The sequence below is a fragment of the Neofelis nebulosa genome, chromosome Y (assembly GCF_028018385.1).
Source record: "Neofelis nebulosa isolate mNeoNeb1 chromosome Y, mNeoNeb1.pri, whole genome shotgun sequence".
In the NCBI taxonomy this organism is placed as follows: domain Eukaryota; kingdom Metazoa; phylum Chordata; class Mammalia; order Carnivora; family Felidae; genus Neofelis; species Neofelis nebulosa.
Genome location: NC_080801.1, coordinates 204,083 through 212,481, shown reverse-complemented (window position 1 = coordinate 212,481; position 8,399 = coordinate 204,083). Strand labels below are relative to the sequence as shown.

The 8,399-nt window shown below is 40.6% G+C and overlaps 1 pseudogene; it reads right to left on the bottom strand.

Annotated features, from left to right (window-relative positions):
* Positions 1 to 6,568: 6,568 nt before the first annotated feature.
* Positions 6,569 to 7,377, bottom strand: LOC131503499 (coiled-coil domain-containing protein 71L-like; annotated as a pseudogene).
* Positions 7,378 to 8,399: the final 1,022 nt, after the last annotated feature.

Genomic DNA, 8,399 nt, shown 5'->3' with positions numbered 1-8,399 from the left:
ACGTGCCCTATAATATTCATGAAGTTTCATTCATAATTAACCTAAGCCAGAACCTACCTACATGTCCACCAAGAGTTGCCGAAATATTGTAAACTATTCATATAATGAAACTCTATACACCAATGAGCATAAAGGGTCTATACATACAATAACATGAATATCACTAACCTAAGTTTGAGTGAAAGAAGCTAGGTGTAGGACACACAATTCCATTTCACTATCGTCCCAAAACAAGCAAAAGTTGTATATTCTGTAAGAAGTCAGAATAATTCCTGTCCCAAAGGAGAGATAGACCGTGACTGAACGAGGCACAGGTGGTCCCTTGGGGTACTGGAACCTTGTTTACTGAGTGCAGGTTCCACAAGTATATTGAACTTTACTTCATCAAGCTGTGCTCAGAATACTTTTAATCATACATGTCCTTTTTGGTTGCCTGGGTGGCTCAGTTGTTAAGTGTCCAACTTTGGCTCAGGTCATGATCTCACGGTTTGTGAGTTCGAGCACCATATCAGGTTCTGTGCTGACAGCTCAGAGCCTGGAGCCTGCTTCGATCCTGTGGCTTCCTATCTGGCCCTCCGCTGCTCACACAGTGTCTCTCTCTCAAAAATAAACAAACATGAAAAAAATAATATATGTTCTTTTGAATGTATACTATACTTCAGTAATCTTAGTTTAATCTGAGTGCAGACCCCTAAATCACACCCTTTTTTCTCTACTGTCTCTACTAAACATTTAAAGAATATGTACTTTAAAACATCCTAGAAGAGAGAAATATATATATGTATATATACATATACGTATATGTGTATGTATATATGTATATATTCATATGTGTATATGTATATGTGTATATGTATATATACATATATATGTATATATTTGTATATGTACATATACATATGTGTATATATGTGTATATATATGTATATATATGTGTGTGTATATATATATACATACATATATATATATATACATATATATATATGTATATATATATGTATGTGTATATATATATATATATATATATATATATATATATATATATATATATATATATATATATATATATATATACTTTTTTCAGTAGTTGGAAAAATCTCAACATTAACATTTCTATGAATACCTTTCAAAGTAAGAGAAGTTCAGTTATGAGTCCCCTAGAATATTTATTCAAATTTGCTTGGGAGCCATACTGTCCCATCTTGTTCTGAGCACTGCTTTCCTTTTGGGCTCTGGATATGTTCCGCATGTTCTAAATTTCTGTGTAAGGTGACATTGCCAAGACAAGGGAGTGCTGACGAGAAGTCATTGCTCTTGTAAAATCTGCAGCCACACTCCGTTTTGATCTTCTTACCACCGGATAAATTCCATCTAGGGAAATTCTTTTATTGTTAATTTCAGCTACTGTAACTTTGACTTGCTCCCCAACCTAGAATATGTTGTTATTCCTTCTGCAGGTGGGAGTGGAATGAGAGCTAAGTCACAGGCATTAGACCCAAATCTACAGATGAGTGTGTCCATGCTTCAACTGTGAGGCGCTCTTTTCCCTATGGTAACAACGTTCTGCTATTTCAAATCTAACTACTGCACTTACTTGTCTCCTTTAACACAGGAAGCACAAAACTCACACATATTGCTTCAAATTTAGTTTTCTACATGTAAACTCACACGGATTGAAAGCAAACATTACCGAGCTTACCCAAAATGAAAATTTCGTGTTGACATTTGGCAAGTTCGTGATTGGTAACTCTTATTATTTGTATAAATTCTCAGATAGTTTAATATACATAACAATATGTTTTAAATATATTTCAGAACAAAGGACAAAAAGACCCTAAATATCTAAGGAAGACTAGAAAACCTCCAACAGTGAAAACTACCTAATAAATCAACTTAATTAACCTCACCTCCTGCCGTTTCTTTCGTCAACTAAACCCACTCATACATTACCTTCTCATCATTTGTCTTTTGGCTTTCTCAGACCGCACTCTATTTTCAGGATGTGAAACTCGCAACTACCTCTCAGCACATATATTTATTTTCAGCCCACATGCCTCCAATTAATAGCATTTATGAAGCATTTTCTATGTGTTCACCCATTACCATCCTTTTTTAATCCTTTCAGTAGTCCAATAGTTTATTTTACTAACCACATGTGATTCTTCAGGAAGCTAAAGCACAGAGCATTTCTGTAACTTACGTGCAGTTCTAATGGTTTCCAGTGGTCAATCTTTCATCCCACCGCAGTCAATGTGGTCCACAGTTAGGACGCTGCTGCCTCCAATTATTGATAGGAACTCAGACACAAAGACAAATCCAGGGCACATAATACTATGAATCCTGCCCTTGCGAGCACTCTATGTCTACCCGCTAGGCTGTATTGGAAATTCTGGCTTTACTTTATTCTCTAGGACAGCCTTACTGCTGCTACTCTTATGCAGCACACTTACGTTCTTTTATAATATAAAAATACGTGAGTGTTAGGCTTTCTATCACTGCTAGAAGGGGGTTGGAGTCAGGACTCAAATGAACTTTGATGCAGTTTTAAAGTCTTTATGGTGGCAAACTGGGTCATGGTTTGGACTCTAGCATGAAGCATTGTCTCAGAGATTCGCTAGATCATCAGACTTGATATTGACATACTGTTGACTCCCAAGATAGCATAAAAACCATATCTCCAGGCTTCCAGGATGTTGATGTTAACAAAAGAAATAAAAATTTCTCACATTGCTTTGCAATTCACATGCAAACATAAGATTACATTTCAAAAACTTTCCAACATCATTAGAAGAGACAGACACTGCATATTCTCTAACACGTATTTACAGTTAATACATTAAAAAGAAAAGTACAGGGGCGCCTGGGTGGCGCAGTCAGTTAAGCGTCCGACTTCAGCCAGGTCACGATCTCGCGGTCCCTGAGTTCGAGCCCCGCGTCAGGCTCTGGGCTGATGGCTCGGAGCCTGGAGCCTTTTCCGATTCTGTGTCTCCCTCTCTCTCTGCCCCTCCCCCGTTCATGCTCTGTCTCTCTCTCTCCCAAAAATAAATAAAAAATGTTAAAAAAAAAAGAAAAGAAAAGTACAAGCAGATTGTAAATCTTAATCATAGGTGCACATTAAACTGTCCAAGAACACAATTCAGTTCCATGACAAACAACTGAGTTCTAATTCCCATAAGACATGACAATCTACCAAAAATATTTTAAACACACCAATAAAGCAAATATATATATATATATATGTGTGTGTGTGTGTGTGTGTGTGTGTGTGTATATACACACACACATATATACATATATGTATATGTGTATACATATATGTATACATATATACACACACATATATACATATATGTATATGTGTATACATATATGTATACATATATACACACACATGTATATGTATATATCCACTATATAATATATATACCCACTAAATAATGTAAATACTATATATATAAATTATATATGCACTAAAAACACTCATTTTAAGAGCCCCGTGGCAATCCTTGGAACACCAAAAAACTATGAGTTCAAAATTGCTCAGATTTCTTTGTATCTAAATATGTTTCATGCATTTTTATTCAACAGTGTTCAGAACAATAGTAGTATTGCTTCCACACAGCAAATCATTATGTGTCAGCCACTGGTTTAAATTATACTGGAACAATTGTGTCCTCAAACTTGGACAAAACACACAGCACAACAGTGACAGTAAACAACAATGAAGCTTGCTCTCCACAATGATAACATTACTGGTTCTGTAAGGAAAATTAAGTTTCTGGGTGACAAGTAGAAGGGGGATAAAAATGACATCAGGAATTCAAAAGCTTATGTGAGGTGCCAGTCACCACATATAGGCACTCAAGCATAGCAAGGTCATAAACTCCCTCCTCCTTGTGCCATATGAGATATAAAGGTATGAGAATGAATCAAGACTATGGGATTTATTTCAAAAATCTGTACAACCTAACCACAGACTCATTTTAGAAGACAGTAAATGAATGCCTCACCAGAAAGCCCACCGTGTCAAGTTCCTTTTCACGGTCTGCCCAAAAGGATATATAAAATACTTTCATTTTCCTATTAATATATGAATCAACTCTATTAGTTATTTCGTCACATTATATAAGTTGTAAAACAAACCTTCAGCAAGGTTTTGCTAAAGAACACTTGGCAAAAACAAAGACTTTTCTTTTTTTTTACATCCTATTTTTTAAACTAGAAATGGCAATATTTTTTAAGGGACCAGCTAAACAACATATTGAATTTAGGATGGACATTCAGATCCAAACCGAAATCAGATAGCCCAGATAACCCAAAGCATGAATGCAAGTTCAAGTGCAATAAAATAAGAAGGTATAGCAGGGAAAAACTAAGATTCTCAGTTAAGTACAAATAACTGCATGGTGTCAATGGTTGTGTTTCAAAGCTGTGCTGAGCTAAGTTATCCTCCCAGCTACATCTAATTTCAAAACCCTCTGGGAAGCTACCTCGATAAGCTATATGTTGAAATTACATTCTAATATGGTCATTGGATTCATTTTTAATTATTATACAATTACATAAAATAGGGAAGTTGTACAAATATGTATCTTTTCCTCAGGTGCTAATTAGCTAAAACAGATAATTTGGGAAATACCTCTGTATTTCAAATACCATTGGCAATGGAAGCTAGTAACGAAAATTTATATAAGCTTCCTATGACACGAGTATAATTTAACCCTCTGCATCTTTTAAATAATTATTCACTTTTATTTACTCATGTGGCAGTATTTGTAACAACACATTATCACTGAGTAGTGAAAAAAAGAATATGAGGCTTACTGGAAACTGTATATTAGGAAGCTATGCCATTTGAACTCTACAAGCCCAAGAGTCAAAATCACAACTATCGGGGTGCCTGGCTGGCTCAGTCGGTTAAGCGTCCGACTTTGGCTCAGGTCATGATCTCACGGTCCGTGGGTTCGAGCCCCACATCGGGCTCTGTGCTGACAGCTCGGAGCCTGGAGCCTGCTTCAGATTCTGTGTCTCCCTCTCTCTCTGACCCTCCCCCATTCATGCTCTGTCTCTCTCTGTCTCAAAAATAAATAAACATTAAAATAAAATTTAAAAAAATCACAACTCTCATTATTGCCCTAAAAAGCTGCCAAGCAGAGAGAAACCGTAATCTTGAAGATTTAATAGGTCATGTTTCAGCCTGGGATGGATGGTTCTATTGCAGAACACTTAAACTTGAAAGAATAGTGGTACAAACTCACTCCTTGGCCCTTCCGATATCGCAGTAAAATCTGGCTGTGACACCACTGACTAAAAACCATTAAGTCTCGCTGCCACCAATAACTGAGGTCACTTGGATAATCCAGAATTCCATGCTGGGCCACAGGATATAAACACGATCATGAAAGTGAAAAGTACTCTGTGTGGCTCTCCTGTTTGATCCCTCTGGTCTTTGATTGCCAAGCAAAAGACCAATACGTGCCAACCTAACTGTGCATGGACATAAGATAATAAAGGAAAGTCCTGGAGCAAAACTGTTAACCAACTGCCATGATATTTATAAGAGTGATGCTTGGTAATGTGGATATTTCCTGTTATCCAACAACAACGACAAAAACAAGTGAGGAAAATCTATTTTGCCCAAAGATAACCTCAACCAGTTATTTGGTGCCAAAAAAAATGTACCACCGCTCTAGATCAGTAATACTTCAGAGAATTCCAACGGCTATTATGTATGCAGCTTTAGTCACCACACTTACCCCTACTCATTTATTCTATGTGATTTCCATTTTAAAATAAATTATCCTGGAAAGATTCCCAGATCAGTATGTGAGATTGGTACAAAGCCAAGTCATTTCCGAGTGGATTCCATCCATGTCCATAACCAGCACCAGTTATTTATTTATTTATTTATTTATTTATTTATTTATTTATTTATTTATTCATTTAGTTATTTATTTATTGAAAATCACTCATTGGTTTTTAATAGAAACCGTGTGGTTTCTCAATGCACTTTCAATTTTACCCACTTATAAAGAATTTCCCAAGTTAATTTTACTCAACAAAACTTCCCGAGTGTCTACCATTTCCTTTAGGAGCTCAGTAAACATAAACATTACATTTCAATATAAAATCTTTAGAAACGTCTTAAGAATGTGTACACAGTTGAACTTTGAATCTTTTGGTTTGTAATCACCGAGCCCATGACATTCAAAGCCATACAAATCCTTACATTATTAACAGTGATACGCTTGAATTTCTTAGAAATTCTTCGAAAATATCCTTGGTCAAAGCGTTGGAATCCAGTTAACTCGGAAAGGTGTGGGACTCAGAATACCCACTATTGCCATTGGTATTGAGAATACCAACTATTGCAACAACTTTCCACACATATTCGATCTTTCGTCCAGAAAGAGTGGCAGTCAAAAAAGGAGACAAAGAAAGAAAATGAGGCGGGAGGAGCCAGAGGTGGGTGAACAGCAAGGAAATTCTAGCTTTATTACACAAGCATGGAACCAACTTCCTTTGGAGTGGGTGGGGGTGGAATAGCTTCTTCTGAAGATTTCAGACCAATGAGGGAACAAGAGAGAACATGGATCTGCCCCTACAGTCCTGGAGACATCTCAATCTGGGGTTAGGAAGAAAGGGGACCTCCCTTGCGGTCCAGGGGTCTCCTCCCTCCGCAGACCTGGTGCTGGGAGGCAGCAGAGGGCACAGCTGCCCCGGAGTCCCAGAAGGCGGCGCCGCATCCCGGGGGCGCTGGCCGGGACCGTCTGGTGCTTCTTCTCCTGTAAAGTGCACTAGGGGACGCGGTCCCGGCTGTCCCTAGTTCATCCCTCCAGGCACAACCGGTCCCGGGGCTGAGAAGTCGCGCGGCGGTGGCCGGCATCTCCCGCCCACGCACTGGGAAGCGGCGGAGTCTCACCACGGGTTCCAGGTTCACTCCCAGGACTTGGCGCGCCTGGCGTAGCTCTTCTGGCAGGCTGCTCTCGACCCACACGTCGCCTACTACGCGGATGGTGGGGAAGGTGGTCAACGTCGGGGTGGCCGCCCTTCCACTCTCCTCCAGGGTGCGGCCCCTGGAGCACGGCCCGGGTGCCGCGTGCTTACGGGGGCTGCTGTCCTCCCGGGACGGTGGCGGCGGGGGCGGCACCTTCCTCTGGCCGACCGCCACCGTCCGGGCTCCGTGGCGCCTCCGCCTGGCAGCTGGCGGGCGCGTCTGGAGGCGGGCCTCGGGGGCTGCTGCCTCTGCATGGCCCCTCCTGCAGCGCTAGAGGCTCCTCCCACGGCGGCTGGGGCCAAGGCCGCCCTGGGCCAGCGCCTCCGCCTCTTCATGCTGCTCAGGATGTGAGGCCGCTAGGGGCCGCTGCGCTTGCCAGGTCTCGCAGCCGCCTCAGGACCCTAATGAATTTCCTACCATGAAGCCAAATCAGGAGGCAGGCTGTGAGAGTCACACCGCAGTTGCTAGGAGACCAGGCGCTTTGTGAGGTCACAATGTCTGCATATCTTATCACGGTGGGCTGCCCAAAGCTGCCTTAGGTTTGGCTGTGTTTCAGATTATGCCCTTGAGAAAGACCTGCACGCAATCTTACCTGAGAAGGCCCATAATTCTTCACGAGTTCAAGAGGGTTGTCCTAGAGGTGAATGCACGGGTGCTTCAGCCTCCATTCATTCCATCTAACATGAAATGACACTTAGCGGTGGAGAGTACACACAACTTGCAATCAAACATGACTCTAAGAGGGTTTTAGCTAATTAAGTGCCTTGTCATGCAACACACTGAAAGCCAAATTGAAATAACTACTCTACCCTTTCAAAGAACACCGATATACTGTGCCCTGCTTAGGGTTCCATACGTGTGTTGCTACAGCTCACAGTTCACGAAGCTGTTCTTCATAGCAGCAGCAAACAGTTGGCCTAGTTAGTATCCATGCGCACTTTCATGCAGCTTAGGGAAGACTGAGTCATTGTGTGCTTAAGAGCAAAGCGTCAACGAATTCTGTGTGAGTGGCCAGTAGGGCATTCAGTGCCACTAAAACCTATTCACACTACCTACCAATTCATGATATTTCAGGTAAGTCATACACAAGGTAGTAAGAGACCGTATGGGATTCCAAGGGTAGAAAACGTGTTACACCGTCCGTGTAAGTGCTTTTGAAAGCAACCAGCATAGTCCATCCATCATCACCACATACACAATTCATTCACAAAATACTACAATGACCACCTACCTTGATCAATTGAAATCCACTTCCGCATGAAAGGATGACTGCAAACTACGTGAATCACTAAGAGTGATAAGTCACGGTAACAATTAGAAGAGAAACTTGCCAAGGTCAACGTGATACATGTGACAGGCCTCTGTCTTTATTCAACTCCTTTTCTTAAACACACAAACAAAA